Raw genomic sequence first — 12,204 nt, forward strand, 5'->3', positions numbered from 1 at the left:
ATTTCATTTTATTGGGTTGTCTGCTGAATCATATGCCATGTAGTCAGATGTGTATGTGTGAGTAGTAGAGCTGCTTCCGACTTTTACAAGACCTGAAGTAAAATTTCTCTAAAGACATTGATACCTAAAAGTTGTAATTTTTATTTTAAGAGACTGAGCTGGTTGCTACAATTGAAGTCACTTTCTTTTCATGGAAGAAGTACAGATGATGGATTTTGATCCAGTAGTTACCATCTGCGTTAGGCCAAACCTATATAAATGCAACAACTAGGAGAGGAGATGGTCAAAGAAATGAACAGAATTGAAAGCATCTGCTCTTAAAAGAATCTGTAACAACTGGACATTAATTACTCCCAGTCCAATTGAAAATCTGTACTACCCCTGCCTAACTCCATGGCTTTTTTCCTCTCATGGTGCTTCTCAGTCACTCATCCATGTTAAACTATTGCCACACACTTGCTGTTTGCAGAGTCACATCAGTGTCTCAAGGAAGGGGATTTTTGATGGCAACAGGTTTCCTTAGGCTTTCCTTGTTTCTTGGATGAAAATAATGGAAAACTGCAAGAAAAATAACGGTTAAATTTGGGAGTGGGCTGGAGGAGGGTGTTAGGAAACATTTTAGGAAATATGTCATACATCTTCTTTCAAAGGTATGTTTCTGTTGCCTTGAAATATACAGTTCAGTTAGTATACAGTTCAATTAAAAATTTAACACTATTCTTCTGAGTACCATTTATTTTAGTACATGTTTAGTTTTCAGTAAATTCATGGAAGTATTTGCATGTACAATTGACATTAACTTTAATTTGAAGGTCAGCCTTAACAATCCATATTTATCAGCTGTGTGCAATTCATGCAAGTCCTTTTTACAAGGATTTTTATTTTGTTAATTCTTTTCACTGTTGTGTTTCAAAAAGGAATAGACAGAATAATTTTCAGAAAATGTTAAGGAATGCAAAGAATCAGAATTTGTAGAGAGAAGGTGAAACTATTTTCTAATGCAAGGCGCCAGAATTGAGCATGTGAATTCTACTGAATCTCCCAATACTCAGTATTTATCATACAAACAATCCATATATAGTCTTTTATTCAATTTCAGTCTTTAAATCATGCTTATAATTTCCTGAAAAGCCTATACTTTTTTCCCAAAAAATGACTTGATCAGATTAAAATAATTGTGTTGGAGAAAATAAAAATGTACATGGAAGCATTTGAGAGTTAGTGTGAGTTAGTTTCCATTTCTCTGTCCTTGCTTTGGTGTGTTTTCAGGTAAGAATTCTAATTATGGCCCAAGAATTTGTCATCAGTTGTTTGTTGTAACTTACCAATCATTTAATGCATTATTATGTCAACATTTGCTATTTGACCTGCTAATTAAGAAGAGGTTAGTATCTTGTGAAATTAATATAAATAATTTTCAATCACTGAAAGTCTTTTCCATGTCTACCATCTTTTTGACATCAAAGAATCCAAAAGTTTTAGCTAGTTGACCCTCCCTGCATATACCAAAGTAACTTTTAATATCTGGAAAATATTTACAATCTCATTCAGTTCCAGGAAGGAACCCCACCCCATCCCCTGTTATTTGCATGTATTTAAAGTTGACACAATGAAATACCATTTCAGAACCTGTGAAACTTTTTCCAGAAGGAGAAAAGCAGTTTAAGACTTCTTGCTACATTACCATCAAAACTGTATGATAACCTGTCTGTAGTGTACTTCACTGTAATCTGCAATATATGAGCTGGGAGACTCATTAGAAGTAAATACTGATTCTAATTTTCCACACATTTGTAGATGCTCTGTCCCAAAATTGGCAATAGCAGTATCAACTCTAAATGGTGATGGTTAATGGATGAATATGTTTTCCAAGTCTAGACTATTTCCGTACTTTTTAATATGTTTGCACATATTCTTAGTGCATGTTCATTGCAGTTTGTAACTCATTATGCATACAAAGGTTTATTTGCACTACAGTGTAGTAATAGAGATGTTATCAGAACCTGTTTTGCTATTTCCATTATTTGAGAGATTTATGGTCAGAAAGAAGAATGCCATTTTTAATGAAGTCTTCAATAGTTGTCAGATGAGAATCATGTACTTTTGCTGTATCTTTGTGGGATAAAGCTTTACAAGTATTATTTCACTATTGGTGAATCTTAAAAAGCAGGACTGTTTAATTGGTAATAATCAAGGGGTCTTTCAAAATGAGTGGGATAATACTATGGTATATACTTCTGCAGCAGCCATCCTGCTTTTTATATTTTCCCTTTTCTTGGTAACAAAGAAAAAAAATTCAAAGGGTTTATTCTTAGAAGCTATGCTAAAATTACGTTTATGATTCACTGCATTTGTGTGCTGTCTTACATCAGACAGCCCACCAGGAGCAAGTGAGAAACACTCTATAGAAAATGGAGAAAGTTATTACTATCTTTATTAGTCCATGCAAAGTTATTTCTTAACATGATCAAAAAAAGGGAAGTATCTTTTGTTTAGAGGGTGCCACTGAGTTGCTGATAAAAAGCTCCCATGGTCGTGTGGCACTGTGACTTGACCACCTAAAAATAATTTCCATAGGCTGGATTCATCTACAAAATATGATCTGTTTCTCTGCTTTTCCTCCTCATTTAATAAGCAAAAAAGCCCTTGATACTGTGTGTCTTAATACCAGCCTGTTGTAAGTGAAGAATACAGTAAATATGTGATAAAGTCTCTTTACGTGCCAAAAGGTTTAATATACAGGATAATCCTAGCTGCAGTTATTTTAGGTGAACTTGAGTTATTCTGCAAAAAGATTTCCAATTTATCTGTTTACATTTAGTTTGTAAAGAAATAAACAAACATTTGTTCTTTATATATAAAAAATGATGTCTGTGATTAAATACACTTGATCCCAAACAGAAAGATGTCAAAAGGAAATGAAACAGCCAAGCTTGGATTCAGTCTGAAAGTAAATACTTGAAATATTTCTATTGTGCCCAGTCTTCACACAATAGACTCAATGAGAATGTCTACCCCATGATTTTGAGGAGTCTTCCACCTCAGTTTTCCTCTGGAAATATAGAAAAAAATCCATGTTCTTTGCACTGAGCTCAGAAAGGCCCCATTTGCTTTTCCAGTTGTATTGCACAGACCAGAAGCTTTCATTTATGCCCTCTGTGGCCTCTGAGAACACACAGTACAAACAGTACCTTTTTTGAAGGTGTGAAAGTTTTTAGAAATTTTCCATACTTTGCTTTAATAAGACTTGAACCTCTGTTTTTTTTCACATAATTGTTTAGAATAAAAAACTATAGATCCACCAATAAAAATTTTGTTTTACTGAAGGACTAATCTGAAGGAATATTCTAAAGAATATTTGTGTGAGCATGTCTTGCCTACAGGACTATTATATGGAGAAAGCATGCTTGTTTTGTAGGATCTTTTTCCAGTTGAAAAACAAGTTGGGGAATCACATGATAAATACCAAACGTTTGCAGAATGTCTCATACAAAAATACCTATAGGCGTAACTTGGTTTTATTAATCTCACTTTTGAGTAAGATAACAGTTATTGCAAAACAGGTCATACCTCCCTTCTCATACAACCATGTATGTAACTTATGGCATTCTATATAATCTAGGATCATTTACAAGTATAATTGTATATATATAAAATATTTTCCAAGTTATTTAGTCAGCATCCATCTAATGGGAAGGCCAAAACAAATACCCCAACAGGATGCCTAAAATGCATTCTGTAAAGAATCAGAATTGTCAAATGACATCTCAGAAATAAAATAGAAGCTTTTAACCATATGAGGAGCTAGAAATGTCTTCTTTCCGCTTGAATAATGGAACTTGAATTCTGTCACTGATTTAAATCTGAAAGCTTTTCTCATTTTTCTGGAAGTATATTAGTCAGAATCGTCTTTGAGACAAATGAATTCATTTTGAATGGCAGCTGCTTAAGCTTGCTCAGTGTCCTGGAATGCTGGCTCTGCTTCTGGCTGATAAGTTCTAGAGCAAAATACTACTGAGATGATCAAGGGTACCTGTTCAAGGCAGTTTTTCATGTGAATGGAACTGCTATTAACATAGCATGGGAATGTGTTTAAAAATCAAAAAGTTAACCAATCATATCAATTTTCAGTGCCTCAGACTTCACAGATGCCTTTGAAGATGAAGGAGTTGGAACAGCAGTTAAGATTTTTCTATCAAATATCCTGATGTGTTGTAGTAATTCCAAGTGCATGCTGTGATCATGGAACAGCTGCAATTTCAACAGCTGTAGTGATGTTCTGATTTATTGTCATTTGGGGAAGGTTTGTTTTCACTTAGGCTAAAATATTCACTTAGGCCTTTGGGATAGACAGCGTCTCTGAGAAGTTCTGTGGGTTACCGATAGGTTAGGATGAGCACTAAGTCAGGAAGTCCGAGGAAAGCGCATACTACCTGCTGAATTTCCCAGAAGTGACAGAAGTATGTTGCCCTACATTTGCTTTGTTGCTGGTGGCCAGGGTGTTTTATGCCACAAAGAAGAATTAGTAAGTGTACTTCTGAATTACCGCTGCTGAAGTCACAAATATATTGAACTTAGAAAATCTGAGCTGTGACTAGCATTGACACTTGCGCTTCATTTCTAACAGATGATGAGACAACTTGTGGATATATTTACTTGTAAATACATCTATCTGTTTTTTCTGGAATTGTACTATGTCATCAAACAGGTGTCAGATCCTAAAATGCATAAGGCTGTGCCTCACAACATCTGGTGGTTGCCTGTGATATTTATCTTCTTTCCTGATTGCCTCCTTATGATGATACTGTGCTTTGGAAGATTTATATCACACCCAGAGGCCTGCAGCTTGAAACATACTGAGGTAATTCATGCTTATGATGCCAAGTCATAGCATTATGTGCAAAACTCTTTCCAGTTATTCAGTAGAGAAATAATGTTCCCACTGTCCAGTGGGGGATATTCATTGTACTCTCTTGCCAGTTACGCATGTAATACATTGAAAATATTTTGCACAGTGGGAAGTGGAAGCAATTAATTTCATTCCAGTTCTGTTCAGAGTATTATACTGTCAAGAGTCACAGAAGACTTTGCTCATCACTTTTTAGTGTTATAAATCTACCATTAAGAGGTTTGCCTGTAATGGTTAATTCATAAATCCAGATGTTTTCCTGTCACAGGAGCCTTTTTTTTTTTAAAGTCACTTTAAAAAAGACACTTAAATCCACAGTTGTGTAATACTATTTCTAAATTTCTTTGTGGTGTCTGTATTTTCATTTAGTTATCTCAGTCACTGAGCATGCTTATTTATTTCTGAGTAGAACATGGAGGCTGAGATTAGATGATTTTTTTAAAATCTCTTCCAGTTTCATTCTAAGATCCCAATACATTATCAACTGATTGACCTCTGTCTAAATTGTTCTTAAAAACTCCAGTGGAGGAGGTTCGCCTCCACTCAGTGCCATTTATGGCAGTGCTTCACTGCTCTTACCAGTATAAAAGTTTTCATAATATCTGGATTCAGTTTTCCTTCCTGCAGTTAAGCTCATTGCTTCTCATTCTTTCTCCCATGGACACAGAGAACAGTTTATTCCCTTCTCTGCAGCAACCTTCTACCCCTTTGAAGAAAATCTCCCTTTTAAATTTTGCTTCTTCTATAAAATAAAGCAAATATTGTCGATCTTTTCTCCAAATCATGTTCTAGATTGTTGATCAATTTTGTTATGTTCTCATCAAGAAGAATGATCCCCAAAACAAGACACAACTGAGTGTCTGCCTAGAGCCTAGGTTTACAGACTGCTCTGTTGTATGTGTCAGTATGATCTTTGGGTTTTTTAACTCTGCAGTACTGTTGACTTACATTCAGCTCGTGGTCTGCTATGCCTTCTGGATCTGCTTTCATACCAGTCATTACTCATCTGGTATCTGTGCATGTGATTATTCCTATGTTTGTCTTTATTAATTTACATCTTGTGCATTTCAGGCAGCTCTAGTTTGCTAAGCTCACTCTGGATTCTGCTTTCTACCCTGGAACACTTGCAGGCCTTCCAGCTTCAAATATAGTTAGTGTATCCTACCAGGTATATGCAGCCTAAGTCAGCAGCCTGGGTCAGCTGGTTGGCTGCAGCTATGGAATGGGACACAGGAGTTGGAGCATCCTGCTCTCATAGGTCGGCCTGTATATTCATGCTTAACTTCTGAGTGTACATCTTATTTCCCTGTTCATGAGAGCAAGCAAGCACATGGTACTTGTTCCATAAATTTCCTATATTTTCACTTCTTAAAGTTTCACTTCTTTCACTTGTCGGAAGGTTAAACAACATAACCCAAATTCTGCTCGGAATTTCTGTTTATATATCTGCATGGTGTATGCCAGACCAAGTTTGAACCCAGATTTGCTCATTAATGAATATGCATTGTTCCAAATATGTTGCTTGCTTTTTTTACTTTGGCTTGCGATGGGAGTATCTAAAACATCAGATTACAAGTTCGGTGGATGCACAAAGGTTTGCTTCTCATTTCACAGATAAGTCCAAAGCAGGCACTCTGGTTAAGTGTCAGAAGTGAGGCCAAGGCCTGGGGATCAAATAGTCATAATGGTCTCTATTAGGTCAGGTTTCAATACACACAAGCAAAATCCTTTGACCCTTGCAATTCTACATGGAAGTGGTGTGATACGTGCAACAAATAGGTGACTGTGTATCATGTTTCACCAGCACTTGGTTTATTTAAAATCCATTTTATTTTTAAGTTCTTTGAGTCACGTTTTAGTTCCACCTCCATTAAAAAAAGCCTTAGCTATATAAGGTAAAGTGGTTTGTCCATTCAGAATGCATCACTTCCTTTTGAGAGCTGACAGGTTAAACTAGCTTCCTGTGTCTTGGACACATCAGATACTGTTTTATGCTCATTGCTTAATATGTTTCCTCTGTGGAAGTATTAAGGAGAAGTAGTGACTTGAATTCCTCTTCATCATGCTCTTAAGGTTTCTGAGAATTTGATCTCTTCTGTTGTTCGGCTGATGCCCATATCTGCTGCTTTCCATTGCCTGCCACATATCTGAAATCAAGGAAAGATGTTGAAGAGTAAAATTATGATATCAGGATTTGTCCTGCAAACTTCTACATGTGTGTTAGTATCCACCAGATATCTAATATCTTTCAAAAAGGATTTAAAGGAAAAAAAATTATGTGTATTTAGTGACACTGGTTAGGGAGGGTAGAAGAAGAGTCTGATAAGTAATACAGTTTTTCCTTTCTTATCATATATTTGGAATTCTGCAGCACATGACCTGACAAGCATCAGATGCTAAATCTTTTAGATATCTTTTGGGCCTCTGAGAGGCTCCAATTAGGTTGAAAACTTACAGACTTGTTGTACTGTGACTACAAAAAGCAAACCAGGAGGGTGGTAGCGCCCTGGAAGGAGACTGCAAATTCCTGTGGGTCTCTTAAAACTTCCTGAGCAGTGGTTTGGAGGGCAACTTCCCTCCACTGCCTGTAATAGAGGCTCTGTAAAGATTAAGCCTCTGCCAAGATCCTGAGATATTCCTGTGTTGATACAGAAAAACATTTGTGGCACAGCATTAGGTATGTTTCACTGTTTTTTTAAATTTGGACTGTGTGGAGGTACTAAGTTACTGCAGCTTTACACCTTATGTAATAACAAGTTAGCCTTTACTAGTCTGATACTGGACTGTATCTTTAACATATCTTAGAACTTTTCTAAAGAGGGCTTTTAAAACAGTTTTGTTTTGCTCCTTTTGGCTATGTGCTAACACCCATTTGACTCTTTTTTGAAACTGGTTTAAAACCTGGGATCAAGTGTCTGCCCCTCAGCAGCCTAAAGAAGTGAGAAAAAGGGATATGGTGGGATAAAAATTACTGCATTAGTAAAGGAGTTTCAACAACTGGCATCCTAAGCATTTGAGATTGAGCCACTAGAGGTGTCAGTGTCTGCTTGCAATGCCTTTTAGGATTAGGATATGAAGGTGTAACAAAAGGATCATGGCATCCCAGGAAGTGCTGGGGTAGCAGTCCTGATAGTAATTGTTAAATGTTGCCCCATTTTTCAAAGCAAGTTTTGCCAGTGATGTATCTGTCATTACCATTAGCCTGGTTTTACTTTACCAATCTCTTTACCATCCCAATAGGGATGATTATTTTTTAAGTCATGTCAACATCTTGATTGACTGGGAGTTGGCTTTACCACCCTACTATGAAACATAATGTGGAGAACATTAAGAAACATGTATGTTGATGTATGTTACATATAGGATGATAGGAAGTGAATCTTGTACTTCAGTGTGAGATGTGCTTTACTACCCTGATGTACCTTCTGGGAAAGCTACAGGAAAACAGAAACTGGCCCACCCAGGGCTGTCTGAATTTGGACTATTATTTGGAGACATTATTGAGATCCAGTCCTGAAGTATAATCTAGTTCTGAATTGTATTGCAGTCTGCAGTGAGACTTGACAGTGTTGTAGAGGGGAAGGATGGCAACACCATAAGAACAGGAAAAATCATGTTAATTGTTTTTGTTAAAATAAGGAAACATTTGAGTGAAACAATGCAGTATCACTTCTCAGCAAGAATAATTATCTTATGCTAACTTGTTTGTGTTGTTTCTGGTATTCAAGCTATTTTATTCAGAGCCAAAACTAGCATTTCTACATGGGAAGAATGCAGAATGCATACAGAGTTCGGCCTGCCCCTCAGCAATGTGTGACCTCTCTCTAGGATTTCTGTTAATAGTCTGTAGTGCTCTTCGCCGTGCTCCATGCAGAATTCTCCAGGCGGTTCTGCCCCTCTTCCTCAGCCCTACAGCCTGGATCATCCTGTGCTCACTCTCTGTGAGGAGGGAAAGAAAATGTGTCCTTTGTATTCTGTTGCAGGAAGAGAAAGTTTTGCAAGAACTGCGCTCTCATCTTCTGCCCTTCTTTTTTCTAGGCTCTAATAACTAGCCAGCCAGATGATACCGCAGTTTTAGGGTCAGAGTCATACGCAGAACGTTAGAAGAGAGTATATGATGTATTATAGCAGTCAAGGCAGAGGTATATGCACTGTATGTTTGTTTAAAGATTTCATGTTGGTTCAGGCAGTTTAACGTTAGCTAAAGAACGAAAACTATTACACACACAAGGAGCAATCAGAGCCTGAAAAAACTGAGGCTTTGAGCTGGGAGTGCAGAACCCAAAACTGCATCCAGATTTCCTCAGCTCTCAAGACCCTGTCTTTATTCATACTTTAGCAAAGCATCCTAAATTTCAGGATGAAGGAGACTTAAATGCAAAACTTCTTCATTCTTATCTATATTCATAACGATGGGAGTAAATTGAAATGTACATTGTACTGATTTGATTTTTATTTGTAGAAAAAGCCCCCAGAAGTCAATGAGAAGTATGCAGTTGATTACAATGGTAGTAATACACAATGGCCCTGACGATGTGTGTTCTCCATCTGTTGCAAATCTGATGAATTTAATACTTCAATAAATATTTAAATGAAAGAAATACTGAAGTGATAAATCTGTAGCATCCCAAAAGACATGATTAAAATAAAGTAAATATTTGTCTTAAACTGCATTATTATTGTTTACTTTGTGCCCATAGTACAGTCTGCCAACACAGGTCAGGTTGTCCTGTCAGTTACTGCCCAGATAATCATTGATGAGATACCTTCTTTCTTGTCTTGGGCAGTCTCCAGTCTCAGAGTCTCTCACAGAACATCTCTAACCGGTTCTCCAGAAAAAAGTGCAATTTTAACTCCCTGCAGAAACACTAACCAACAATCCAGAAACAACATGCTTTCACCAAATAACTGTACCACACACAAAGTGGTAACCTCTACTAATAAATTTCTGCTTGCCGATCCCAACCACAAATTGTATTGCCAGAGAGTTCACAACCCAATATTGTCACTAATCATTTTGTGTTTAAGTAATGCTTTCTGTCCCTGGATGAGACTGGGATCTCAGCATGTTAGTCATGGTACATTCACACAGTTGTCAGCTGTCCCTCCCCCAGAGAAACCATACCAAGACAGATCTGTGGGAGAGAGGAAATACTGTCCCATGCATTTTATAGATGGGAAATTGAAGTATAAAGACATTGTGATTTAATAATCCGGATGTTACATGCTTCAGGCTTGAGTCTTAAGGACAAGACTTCCCTTCATTAAGGTTCTTATTCCTGTCATTCCATCACAAATATGCAAGCTTCATGTACCCAAACTAAATAAGCTACAGGACGTAGCATGCTTCTCACAAATGGTGATGTGCTTATTGGAGAGAGGGAATTTAGCTGATGCATGTTCCCTTAGTTTTTGAAAGGATTGCTATGGTGGAATTTGTACCTGGGCAACTCTGAATTCACGGGTGCTTTGCTATGAAAGGAAGACATCAATCAGTGTATCAATGAGTTTATCTGTTCATCTCTATTTGTTCAAAGAGAATAATATGGAAAAATAAGTTTTGCTCTTTTCAGAGGCTTGTTTATATTTTTGATGTCTGTAACATGACAAAAATCCATTTGACTGAAATGTTATTAAAAAGATCCAATTCATTCCCAAATACTACTCATTTATAGTCAGAGCACCACTTATAAGTCACAACTAATTTCTTGCTCAAGACTTCCAAAATATTTCTGAAATCTGTAATCAGTCATCATTAAGCAGCTAGTGACTGAGACCAAAAGGCTTATGTGAGAGCTCTGTAAAGATTGTTGGACATGCACATTTGAGAGTTTTTTCTGAAATTTTAAATGAACTGTAATTTACAAAGGCAAGTAAATGTTAATATGAGCTAATCTACAAAAATCAATTTGATTGTGCTAGAGGTCCTGTAATTTGACCCTAGAGCTACCCAAATTCTGTATTTGTGAAAGGAGATGAATAAGCAACAAAATATGTGGGTACTAATTTTTTTAAAAATAGGCTAAAAAATGGAAAGCCAAAATGCTGATCTGCCATCTTTTGACCAATAAGTACTGGAGTCTTGCTGGCTAACTATGTCATTTGAGTAGGATGAACAGGACTCCTTATTTCAGAAATTAGTCTGCTAATTAGCCCGCTAGTTTGTTCCATGCTGGCCATTTGTGTGAGAAATCATTTTTCATAGTGTTAAATACTTGACAGGATATTGTTATGATATGGGCAGACCTTTTGCTTTCACATTTGCAAACATCACCCAAGTAAATTGCATCTTAATGCTGCAATGCAAATTGTTTTCTATAAATTTGATACACTCTCTATAGATTATGTATTATTTTTAAGGTGGCTTGATAACATCTCATTCAGTTGTCTTCAGCTGGAGTCATTCCATGTATTACAGTTTCCTTAAAAAAAAACAACAAAAAATGCCAAAGCAGGCACAGAGCATGCTCTTTACGGTGTCAAAGTGATGCCAAGAACTCTGTGTTCCCTAAACCGCCCAAAAGAGAGTGTTTTCTGCTTTTGTTGTCTGTCCAAGCAACAGAATGTGTGCATCTTCACACATGCATCTTCAGTGAGCATTTAGTTTGTGTTTAGAATTGTAACATTTTGTCCAGAACTGGAAATGCAACTGGCCTCAAGTATTTCTTTGTTCTAAGAGCTCTCTACTATGGATTCTGTTCTAGCTACACTTCTTTCTTGAGAACTGACAGCAAAATGAAGTGTAAATAAGTCTGTAATAAATTTGTTGTTGAGACGTAAGTTTCACTACCTAAGGTCATGCTTAGAAGTACTTGAGGTCAGCTTTGAATATATTTCTTTTCCAAAATCACTGCTCACAAAGAAATACTGAGGAAAGCTGAAACTGTGACTTTCCTTTTAGCACCTTCCTATGATATTGCTGCATCTCTCTGACAAAGGGATTACACTGCATTCTTACACCTGCAGTAGCATTTTAGTTATGGATGAACTTTTGAAATGAATCTTCCGCTTGTCTCCCCCTTCCCCCCAAAAAAGTGATTTGGATACCATTGCAGAATAGCCATGGAGCATGCTAACTATATTCCTTTAGGGTGAAGCTAAAGGGGAAATTTGTGCTCCAGGGTTCACCCAGTATGCTGCACCTCAGCTAGCATGTCTAGTCCCCAGGGCTAGACAAGAGCCCTGAAAGACAGCCAGCCAGTGTGGATATTTGCTCCTTGGTACCATTTCATCATACCAGTATCATTTTACACTGCATGACTTAGCTAGTATACACATAGTCTTCTAATACTCCA

General features: G+C 36.9%; 1 long non-coding RNA gene across 2 annotated transcripts in view; it reads left to right on the forward strand.

The window, feature by feature from the left end:
- Positions 1–12,204, forward strand: part of LOC106498902 (uncharacterized) — a 146,799-nt gene that overhangs the window by 59,874 nt on the left and 74,721 nt on the right. The window lies entirely within an intron of this gene.

This window comes from Apteryx mantelli, chromosome 7 (genome assembly GCF_036417845.1).
Source record: "Apteryx mantelli isolate bAptMan1 chromosome 7, bAptMan1.hap1, whole genome shotgun sequence".
Lineage (NCBI taxonomy): Eukaryota > Metazoa > Chordata > Aves > Apterygiformes > Apterygidae > Apteryx > Apteryx mantelli.